The sequence below is a fragment of the Bubalus kerabau genome, chromosome 9, assembly GCF_029407905.1.
Source record: "Bubalus kerabau isolate K-KA32 ecotype Philippines breed swamp buffalo chromosome 9, PCC_UOA_SB_1v2, whole genome shotgun sequence".
Classification (NCBI taxonomy): domain Eukaryota; kingdom Metazoa; phylum Chordata; class Mammalia; order Artiodactyla; family Bovidae; genus Bubalus; species Bubalus kerabau.
The window spans coordinates 45,781,437-45,793,695 of NC_073632.1; positions in this window are offsets into that span (position 1 = coordinate 45,781,437).

A 12,259-nucleotide genomic window follows, 5' to 3' on the forward strand; every position below is an offset into this window, starting at 1 on the left:
CAGACAAGGGTCACAGGGGAAAAGTATGCTCATTGGAGACAGCTAACATAATGCAGCCTTGTCTTCTGTGATAATTTGTCAATAGTTGGATAGACTGAAAACCTGATCAGAAAATGGCTGCTAAAAAACTGCAAAGCTGAGCAGTACTACTGGAAATTTCATGAAGTTGAGGAGACAAGACATTCATTTCACTATACACAAAGGAGGAAGGGCACTGATAAATACCCCAGGCACCACACTAGGACATTTGGAAGAACTACACTGTAAGAGTAAGGATTACTTGAAAATGGACCAACTCTAACAGAAGTCTGAAGACCAGTTTCTGAACAGCTTAATGCTGTTCTGGATGGAAGTAATCTTTTCCACCAAGCAGAAAGAAACTTCTCTGTCAATGAAGATCATTTTAACCAGTCTCAGAGGATCTCTACACTTTTCCAAAAACTATTATCTGCATTTGAAGAAAAATTGCCGTGAGTCAAAGCAGAATAAATGAAAGCCAAGAGAAAAAACAGAAAATAGAAATAGTTCCATATATATTATAATACCAGATATTGACTTCAAAATATGAAATTTAAAATAATTGTGATTAATATCTTCAACAAAAATTACAAAATGGAACATTTTACCAGAAATCAAAAATATGTAAAAAAGAATTACATGAAATTCCCAAGCTGAAAAATATGATAACTGAATCTAAGAACTCAATAGATGGATTCACCAATAGATTAGACACAGCAGAAAAGAAGATCAGAGGATTGTACTGAAAGATAAGTGTACTTCAGTATAGTGTACTGAAAGATAAGCTAATATATCCAGACTGAAGGACACAAAAGCAAAAATTTAAAAAAAAAAGGTAGAAAACACCCACAAATATGCTAAATAGTATTAGGAGACAGGGTTTGTCAAATTTTTTCTTTTTAGGTTTTATTCTGTCACAACTATTCAGCTCCTCAGTTGTAGCATAAAAGCAGCATAGTTCAGTTCAGTTGCTCAGTCCTGTCCAACTCTTTGCGACCACATGAACCACAGCATACCAGGCCTCCCTATCCATCACCAACTCCCAGAGTTTACCCAAACTCATGTCCATCGAGTTGGTGATGCCATCCAGCCATCTCATCCTCTCTCATCCCCTTCTCCTCCTGCCCTTAATCTTTCCCAGCATCAGGGTTTTTTCAAATAAGTCAACTCTTCACATGAGGTGGCCAAAGTATTGGAGTTTCAGTTTCAACATCAGTCCTTCCAGTGAACACCCAGGACTGATCTCCTTTAGAATGGACTGGTTGGATCTCCTTGAAGTCCAAAGGACTCTCAAGAATCTTTTCCAACACCACAGTTCAAAAGCACCAATTCTTCTGTGATCAGCTTTCTTTATAGTCCAAATCTCACATCCATACATGACCACTGGAAAAACCATAGCCTTGACTAGACGGACCTTTGTTGGCAAATTAATTTCTCTGTTTTTTAATATGCTATCTAGGTTGGTCATAACATTCCTTCCAAGGAGTAAGAGTCTTTTAATTTCTGGCTGCAGTCACCATCTGCAGTGATTTTGGAGCCCAGAAAAATAAAGTCAGCCATTGCTTCCACTGTTTTCCCATCTATTTGCCATGAAGTGATGGGACCAGATGCCATGATCTTCATTTTCTGAATGTTAAGCTTTAAGCCAACTTTTTCACTCTCCACTTTTACTTTCATCAAGAGGCTTTTCAGTTCCTCTTCACTTTCTGCCATAAGGGTGGTGTCATCTGCATATCTGAGGTTATTGACATTTCTCCCGGCAATCTTGATTTCAGCTTGTGCTTCTTCCAGCCCAGCGTTCCTCATGATGTACTCTGCATATTAGTTAAATAAGCAGGGTGACAATATACAGCGTTGACATACTCCTTTTCCTATTTGGAACAAGTCTGTGGTTCCATGTCCAGTTCTAACTGTTGCTTCCTGACCTGCATATAGGTTTCTCAAGAGGCAAGTCAGGTGGTCTGGTATTCCCATCTCTTTCAGAATTTTCCAAAGTTTATTGGGATCCACACAGTCAAAGGCTTTGGCATAGTCAATAAAGCAGAAATAGATGTTTTTCTGGAACTCTCTTGCTTTTTCCATGATCCAGCGGATGTTGGCAATTTGATCTCTGGTTCCTCTGCCTTTTCTAAAACCAGCTTGAACATCTGGAAGTTCATGGTTCATGTATTGCTGAAGCCTGGTTTGGAGACTTTAAAGCATTACTTTACTAGCATGTGAGATGAGTGCAATTGTGTGGTAGTTTGAGCATTCTTTGGCATTGCCTTTCTTTGGGATTGGAATGAAAACTGACCTTTTCCAGTCCTGTGGCTACTTCTGAGTTTTCCAAATTTGCTGGCATATTGAGTGCAGCACTTTCACAGTGTCATCTTTCAGGATTTGAAACAGCTCACCTGGAATTCCATCACCTCCACTAGCTTTGTTCGTAGTGATGCTTCCTAAGGCCCACTTGACTTCACATTCCAGGATGTCTGGCTCTAGGTGAGTGATCACACCATCGTGCAGCATAGAAAACACATAAACACATGGATGTGGCTGTCTTCCAACAACCTTCATTTAGAAATGGATGTGGTAAGCAGATCGTAGTCCTGGAACTGTACTTTGGTGAATAGAGGTGAATTTCTCCAATAGAGGAGAAAGTGGAAACGTTTAACATTCATGTGATTGAGGTCCCAGAAGTTGAGGATAGAGATAATGGAGAAAAAGCAATTTGGGGAGAGATATGGACAAAGAATTTTCCAAAATCAGTTAAAAAAAAATAATTATGTCACAGATTCAGGAAACCTGTTGCTGTTTCATCACCTTAAAACTGATCAACAAGGATAAAGTGAACATCTTAAAAGTAGGCATAGTATAGAAACACACTACTCTAAAGGAGAAACAATAATGCTGGTAGCCATTTTCTCAACTGGAAAGCCAGAACACAATGAACAGGATCTCTTACACTCTGAAAGAAAGTTAGCTCATGGTCTAGAATTCTAGAGTTAGAAAAAATACCCTTCAAAAGTAAAGATAAAATAGTGACATTTTGTCATACAAAAAAAAAAAAAAACCTAACAAAAAGCATCACCAATCAACAGCATAAGACATAAACACTAAAGAGAATTCTCCAGGCAAAGGAAAATAATCCCAAACGAAAGGGTAAAACATTTACAAAGAATAAGATTAATAAAGAGTTAAAATTCATATGTAAATCAAACAAATATTTATCACATAAAACAATGATAATATTTTATTGTACAGATTATAATCTATTAGAACTAAAATACATGAAAATGATAACAGAAAAGGTGGAAGAATAAAGGGAGTTAATGATAAAAGCAAATGATAAAGACATTTTTTTAAATAGTTGGCTCTAATAAGTCAAGCATGCATGCAGTTAATCCTGGTGATATAACACAAGAATATAAAAGGAAATATAATTAAAAGCTCATAGAAGGGGGAAACAGCATGATTGAAAAAAAGGACAATGGAAGTCCAAGGATGTGAATCACCCTATAGAATCAGAGTCAAGGTTAAATTACATTATGACAAGAACAAACTCAGAGAAGAGCAAAGAGAAGGGTAAGAATCTGAGAGTCCCTGCTGGAGTGGAACAAGGCTGAAACAGGCTTGTGAAGAAAAATCAGGGTGAAATGGTGATAGAGTTGGAAGGACTGGTTGAGGGGAGGGAAGGATGGGGAAATGGGGTAATAGGAGGTCAGCAAGAGGAGGGGCTATGAGGTCTCCACGTGTAAAGGAGAACCACTGAAGTATTCTGAATATAGTTAACACACAGAATCACTGAAGTATTCTGAAGTATACTGAAAGGTAGATAAGAACTATATTTGAGAGACTTTACCAGGCAAAGTTATCTTGTAGATCATAAAACATAGATAATGAACATATCACCTTTAGACTGGCTAATATTTAAAAAGGAAAATATCATTTTAGTAGCAATATAACTTATTCACAGAAAAATTCTAGCTATCCAACCCTATTTTAAGCAACTTTAGGTTTTGACATGCACCACAAACTTCATATCACAGCATGAAAATAGGCAGAAAAATGTTGGGGAAAAAATGACGATACAGGTCAGTAAGGAAAGATTAGTAACAACTGAAAGCAAATATAATCATAAAAAGGGAGGATGTATTTTACTACTTTTCTGATGTGACTAAGAGGAATTAACACAACAAATTCCTATGATGTCATGGCTTTTTTCATATTACATTATTTTAGTTACTGAGAGTGTGAGAGGATGCAGTGAAATAGAATTTGGGGTCAGGCTTTAGTTCATTTAATTTCATGGTGTGGTGTAAGTTTCTTTAATATTTAAATTAATCATCACAGGACAAATAATGGAATTCTGAATCAGGTAGCACCAGTGATGGTATCTGTATGACTAAAGAAATATTAAAAACATATTAAATGCTGGCCTATGAAAGTTGACCTTTTACTTTCCTAATAAAACATTTGCAGTGAGAAACAATGAAGACTTCTTGTCAAAATGGATCTATTGATTCAGAGTTTGGTTGAATTTTGCTTGTTCTTGTCATGGTGATGATGGTATGAAATAGGAATTCCAGACTCACAACATTGCCCATGTCCAAAATAGAACAAAACCTAAAATGATGAGCAGAACAGAAAGCAGCGAGGCCAATTTGGCCCCGCATTCAGAAGTAGGTATTTGGGGTCAGGCGCTTGGTTCCCCTGGGATAGAAAATTTCAGAAGTGTTCATGGATGGGAGATAGAAGGGCTAGAAAACAGCCAAATCTGCTTGAAGTCAGGACCATTGGTATCATTGGAAATAATCTGTTGTGGTTTTAGAAGGATGCCGACCCAAAGAGACACAAAAAGCATAAAATCAGGAGTATTTTTATTATTTTTATTATTTTATTATGCAATATTTCTCAAAATTATTAAAATTATCATAATTAATTAATTAATTTTGAACTAAAAGCAAGGTAAAACTGGAAACTGTCACCAGTTGGAGGAGACTATGGAGACACAGCAACTAAATGTAGCATGGACTGGATCCTAGAAGACAAAAAGGATGTTGGTAGAAAACTGGTAAAATCTGGATAAAGTCTGAAATTTAAGTTTAGAAAGTGTATAAAGTGTATCTAATTTATAGATGTTTGGGAATAGATCTTTGCAGATGTGCAGTAGCCAAACAGTAACTTACTTCTTTGACAAAGGATACTAACTTACTGAACTTGTCATAATAATTTGTAGAAACTTACTTTTCCTTTCCATCTTATCTACAATGGATAAACATGTATATTTCCTCCTTTGCATGGAAGTATTGAGATCATTAAACACTGAACTACGAGACAATTAAACAGGACTGATTGTCTAACTCAAATGTTTAAAAAATTGAAACCAAATAGGTTTCTAATCTTTTGGAAACTCTGAGAGTTTATGTCCTAGTCCTCACATTCTTAACAGGACTTAGCTCCTGGAAAACTATCATCTTACCAAGCACAACACTGTTCATGACTGACTGTTTTATTACCACATAATAAAGAGAGTCATTTTAATTAACCTATTAGTCTTTACCTAATTCATAATTTTATGTCATTAAATGCATGATTCTACTGATATTTCCTCTCAGTAACCACTGAACTCAGCATATAACATCAGTAATTTAAGATAGTTCTTTTTAAAATCACATATGATTGGTAACTTAAATATGCAAGTCTAAATAGCCTGTCTGATAAAGGTCAAATATTTGTCATGAAAAAGTATTTAAAATTGAAATTAAAAGGCCAACCCATAAACTTAATAATTATACTGAAAGAGTCCTAACAGAACAAGTATAGCTTTTAGTACTTTTTAATTAAGAAACAAATTTTAAATGTTTTCAAGTATTTCAGACAAGCAGCTAGTAAGACACCAATAGAGATAACATAAAGAACAAAGCAAAAGATATAAATTAAAATGAGTAAAAATTAATAAGAAAATAATTGATTCAATAAAATTGGTTTATATAAAAAAGCAAACTACCTAACATAAATAAATTTTACATATATTGATACAGGATGACACAATAAATCATATGGATTTTAATTAATATGTTTAATTATGAATTTTATTATCAATTAATTAATTGATTATTACAAATCTTACCCTCAACGATCTCACTCATCCCCAAATCCCCAGGCTCCCACTGTTTCTATGAAGGATTTATTTTGGCAAACTAGCAAAGAAAAATATTTCTTATCACAACAAATTGTTTCAAAGAATGTTGAAGATGAGTGAAGTGCCTCATTTTATATAAAGGACTAGAATAACCTGAAACTAAAATCAGAGAGAAAGAGTACAAAGCAAAACTTACAAACCAACCTCACTTTTGAACACAAGTAAAGAACGACCAAGCACACAGCACAGCAAGTATACTACACTGAACTCTAATGTAAAATGTATACAAAGAAAGCTGATTCATGAGCAACCTGGCTTTAACCCAGGAACAAAGGAACATGCAACATCAAAAAGTCTAATAGCATAGAACATAGCATTAAAATGGGAAAAGAAAAAAATCCATCTCAGAAAATGTTCATAAGCCTACGATGTTACTCAACCTTCATTCATGGGAAAAGCCTGAAGAGGCTGAGACTAGAGGAGATAAAAATTACCTCTGAAAAGCCTAAGGGCCGTGCCTTTTGGTTTGCGGGTCTTAGTTCCCAGACCAGGGACGGAACATAAGCCTGGGCAGTGGAGTGTTAAGTCCTAACCGCTGAGCTGCCAGTAAATTCAAAGTAAAATGTAATGATGAAATTTTAAAATCATTCCTGTTAAAATGAGAAAGCAACCAATACTTTCATTCAGCATTATACTGCAATTTTTAGCTACTGCAAGGAGACAATAAAAAGAAATTAAAAGCATAAAAATTGAAAGATGATATTAGGCAGAAAAAAATGCTTTTTACCTTGAACATGATGATTGTTTACATAGAAAATATGAAAAAATCTATAGAAAAATCATTAGAATGAAGTTCAACACTGTTTCCAGAATGAACATAATAAAACCAAGGGTCTTCCTATATCTCAGTAATAGATCTTTAGAAACAGCAAAAAAGAAAAGTCCCGTTTAAAATAACTACAAAAACCTAAGATAAATAAGAACTGGTTTAATATAAAATGTGAAAATTCATGAAAAAGTATAAAACTTCATAAAGATCATAAAATAAACTATAAATTAATTATATATCCTGTATTATATATTTTATCACAAGATAATATTATAAAGACATCATTTCATTATGAGTTATTTGTTCTATACAATTTCAATAAAAATCTATAGTTTTTCTTGGAACTTTGTATACAAACCTCAACATAGTAAAGAAAGGGTTGAGGGTTTGAAAGGTAATAGGATTTGAAGACTTGCCAGGTATAGAGATTTAAAATATACTACTAGAGAATAATTTTTAACATAAAGACAGAATAATGCACAGCACAGAATGATGTGGTGGACTGGAAGGCGCTCCTTCAGATCCGTGTCTTTTGGAAAGGTCTTCTTTGAGCTGGTGCTAACACTGTGTACAGCTGGTTTCTGGGATCAGATCCGTCAGGGTTTGCCTGGGCAGAGGGCTGCCTTCCCTGTGGCACACCCTTCCAGAGCAACCCAAATCCAAGGACTGACTGTGGAGGGGGTATAAAAGTCAGAGCTTTTTGCCCACCAGGGTACAATTTTTAGGGCTTGTTATATCTAGAGCTTTCTGTAGGGCTGGCTGAGTCTTTTCTAGCCATTAATCAGTTGATCTCAGAACGAAATGGGAAATTTTATTCCAGCCAAATTGAGAACTGCAACCTGGGAACAGCCTCTCAAGAAAGCTCTGAGAACTGTTCTGCTCATCAGAGGTCAAAGCACAGTTACATAGGTTTTTTCAGATAGAGGGCTCTACATAAAATGATGTATTATTGGTAGTTCATACAGTCTAGCAAGGAGTGGGTCATGGGTCATATGGCCCCTTACAAGATTAAGAAGGAATGTTATTTTTTTAAGGAGTTGTCTTGTTGGTGCTAGAAGAATGCAGTTGTGGTTGACCAGGTATTTCCATGGATTGGGGGGGTTCGGTCGATGTATAACGCAGATACACAAAGCACAGTAGAGGGGAGACAGGAAGCCAAAGGGCAGGAAAAAATATTTATGTTTAAATTCTTTTCTTGCCATAAAATGGGGTCACAAAGAGTCAGACACGATTGAGCGACTGAACTGAACTGAACTGAACTGCCATAAAATACGGATTTTATTTCACACCATGTATCACAGGTTGACTTCTCATCTGCCCGGTTCTACGTCCTTCTCCCCTTCATAGATGCCAACCCTTAATAAATACCCTGCACACCAAACTCTATCTCAGCACTGCTTCTGAACCTCCCAGCCTGTGACATAATGAGCCAGAAACAATCCACAGGCATAGGCATCCTGATAAACAGCAGAGGTCATGCTATAAATCACTGGAGATATATTCCATCCAGTATAAGATACTGGGACAAATGAGTATGTGGAAAAGATAAATATATATTACATTGTACACAATAATCTATTGATTCATGATCTAAATTCAAAAGAATAACCTTAAGATTTTAGAAGACTCAACATGAGAATATTTTTAAGACCTTGGATGAAACTTCCAGATGACAGAAGACACTAAATAAAATTGAAACAGAAACCACAAGCTGAGAGAATACATTTGATGCACATATAATTGAGAAAGCGGAAATTTATAAATAACTTCCATGGATCATTAAGAAAAAGCAATCCAATAAACAAATGAGTAAATGTTATGAATACTCAACTCATAGAGGAAGAAACTGAAACTACCAATGACCATAAGAAAGATGTTCAAATTCATTAGCAATCATAAGATGCAAATAAAAAAAGTATAACATCATTTCTCTCCTATTAATTTGTAAGAATTTAAAATTCTGACAGTACCTAATGTTGAAGCAATTGAATTTCACAGGCACTGCTCATAGGAAGGTCAACATTAACCGCTGCAGGACAATTTACCAATAATTCCTTATCAAAGTACATACTCTAATAATATTCTCCCATATTTTCACTAAGACAGTCATACTAAAATATTTATTTAGCATTATTCAGGAAGAAAAATTGGAAACAATCTAAATAGTAATCGATAGGAAATGGTTAACTATATTTTGCATGTTCACAAAGGAATATTATATGGTAATGAATATTCATGAAATATCATTGATATCATCAAGAAAAATATACTGCAAATAGTGTTCAGAGGAAAAAAAGATGCATATATAACCATACACTATAATACTATTTAAAGTTTTAAAATAATCCAAACAATAATATATATTTTATGGATGTATATATTGGCTCAGACGGTAAAGAATCTGCCTGCAATGTGGGAGACTTGGGTCCAATCCCTGGGTCGGGAAGATACCCTGGAGGAGGAAACGACAACCCACTCCAGTATTCTTGCCTGGAAAAATCCCACAGACAGAGGAGACTGGCAGGCTACAGTCCATAGCGTTGCAAAGAGTCAGACATGACTGAAGCTACTTAGCATGCATATATAAGTAGAAGTGTTATAAAAGATATCATGTAAATAATAAAGACCAAATTCAGAGCAGAGGTTCCATCTGGGCAAAAAGGAGAGTGAGTGGGATCAGAGAAAAGTATAGAATAGCTTCAACTCTATTAAATGGTTTATTACTATTACTTTGAAATGTAAAATTGATGACCCAGAGGGATGGAATGGGGAGGGAGGAGGGAGGAGGGTTCAGGATGGGGAACACATGTATACCTGTGGCAGATTCATTTTGATATTTGGCAAAACTAATACTGTTATGTAAAGTTTAAAAATAAAATAAAATTAAAAAAAAAAAAGAAATGTAAAATTGATGGTGGTACATGCTTTTTAATCTGAAGCTTCTATGACCAAAAAAAAAAGATTTAAAAAACCTAAGTGAAGGAATAAATGAGTATCAAGTTAATCCCTAGAGTTGTTTTAGAGAGATGATAATCTCTCTTTAAAAGACAAAGAAAATAGGTTTAAGAGTTTGCCAACTATTTTAAATTTGATTAAAGCATTCCTAACAGTACAGAGGTGAGCTTGGGCTGAGTCATGTATTTTCTGTAATTCCAATAATTATAACTATAAACATATATCCCCTTGATTCACTTTAATTTTTAAAAAGTGTGTTAGTTGCTCAGTCCTGTCTGACTCTTTGCAACTGCATGAACTGTTGCCCACCAGGCTCCTCTGTTCATCGAGTTTTCATCAGTTTTACCTTCTAAGGATATTTTGCTGCTGCTGCTGCTGCTAAGTCACTTCAGTCGTGTCCGACTCTGTGCAACCCCATAGACGGCAGCCCACGAGGCTCCCCCGTCCCTACTCTGGGGCTAAGTCTCACTTATATGTAAGAGAATATTCTATGTTTTCAAACCCGGGGAACTTTTAGTTGTACTGATCTTGGTTAATGGAAATTATTGGTCAACTAATCAACAAATACTGGGGACAAAATGGATGTTCAAATGTTCGAAAATGGTATACTAGCTGCATACATAGCACTCAAAGTACAATTTTACACTTCCTGTATATGTTGTTTATGTGGATTTAGTCTTCATTTCAATTCCAAATACTTCTCTTGTTTTCCTTGAAGTAAATGATACCTATTAGCAATCTGGTACTAAAACAAAATAAGATATATATGTTTATAATTATTTAATTAGCTCCTTAAGTATACTCAATATTACAAATGCCTTTCTCTTCCAGATAAATAAGAACTTTGGTACATATTTTTAGCTGTTATATTTTTTATTTATAATGAAACATTTCTGCTACTTTGGTGACATTCTATAAAAATATAGCAAACATTAACTGGAGCAAATATTTTGCTTTATTTATTTTGAACTATATTTTTCTTACTTTCATCATATAAGAAAAAAGAGAAGACAAGAGAAAAAGGTATTTATAACGATTCTACTCCAGAAATCAAGCCTTTGTTAAATTTTTTTGTCCTCCATTCTAGTACTTGAAATAATTACGTATGGCATATTGTTCACATAACAGAAGTAGATCCATCAGGCAATATTGCTTAAAGCAATTTGTCAGCCTTACAGCTCAAAGTGTTGTTTAGTCATTCAGTCATGTCTGACTCTTTTGCGATGCCATGAACTATAGCTTGCCAGGCTCCTCTGTCCATGGGATTTCCCAGGCAAGAACATTGGAATGGATTGCCATTTCCTTCTCCAAGGGATCTTTCCAACCAAGGGATCAAATCCGTGTCTCCTGAATTGGCAGGCAGATTCTTTAGCACTGAGCCACCAAAATCTCCCAATAGTTGGCTGTAATTATCTATTTGCTTCCCACAAGAAGCTTTCCATGGGCCTACAACGCATATTGTTCTCTGAAATCCATGTTTTCTTCTCCTGCATCTTGCATCAGGCATGGCCTGGTGACTTGTTCTTACCAGTGGATGAGTGACAGCGACATTTCACCTACTCACCCAAATCTCTCTATTCCTTTCCCTGCTCTGTTTCTTCCACGACACAGGTCACCATCTGAGAAGCACAAATTTAACTCAATTCATTTACTTTTTGTCTACATCTCTCTGTTAGAAAGCTAGTTCCATAGGGAAAGGGCTTTTCTCTGTTTTTTACTTATAGCCCCAGAATCTACAACAGTGCCTAAGGGCACATAATAGTTTCTTAATAATTACTGATTTAGTATCTATTGAATTTCAATTTGGAAATTAGAAAATATCTAATCCCATTTCATAATCAAAGCTTCAAATTATTTAAATTGTCTTTTCTCCCTCAACTAGGGTCTTCTGTAGGTAGAAGGCCAGAGGAGAGAGTCTATTTTCACTTCTCCCACCTTCTAGTCTTTGTTCCATTTAGCTGACCAGGTTTCCTCATCCCTGTTGGGTTGGAGTGGAGATTGAGGGAGAGGCTGGGCCTGTGTCAGAGGAGCGGGACATTTCTGAGTGACTGTTTACATTAAGATGACTCTGAGCACTCAGAGCCAGACAGGGGCATAAAACTGATGTGTACCTCGTGAACTCTTCTGAGACCTCTGGGAGCATTCCCATGTATAGGTGATTCCTTTTCCTCTGGGCAAGTGTTCATCCCTCACCCGTTTGTGCACTGATGACATAAAAACAGATGCTCCATCACTCTTTCATGCAGCATTCTTGAAAAGAATTAAAAAGATCTGTAGAGCAGGTCTGTTGTCCCCACTTAACCCACCTCTAAGTCCACAAGAAATAAACATCT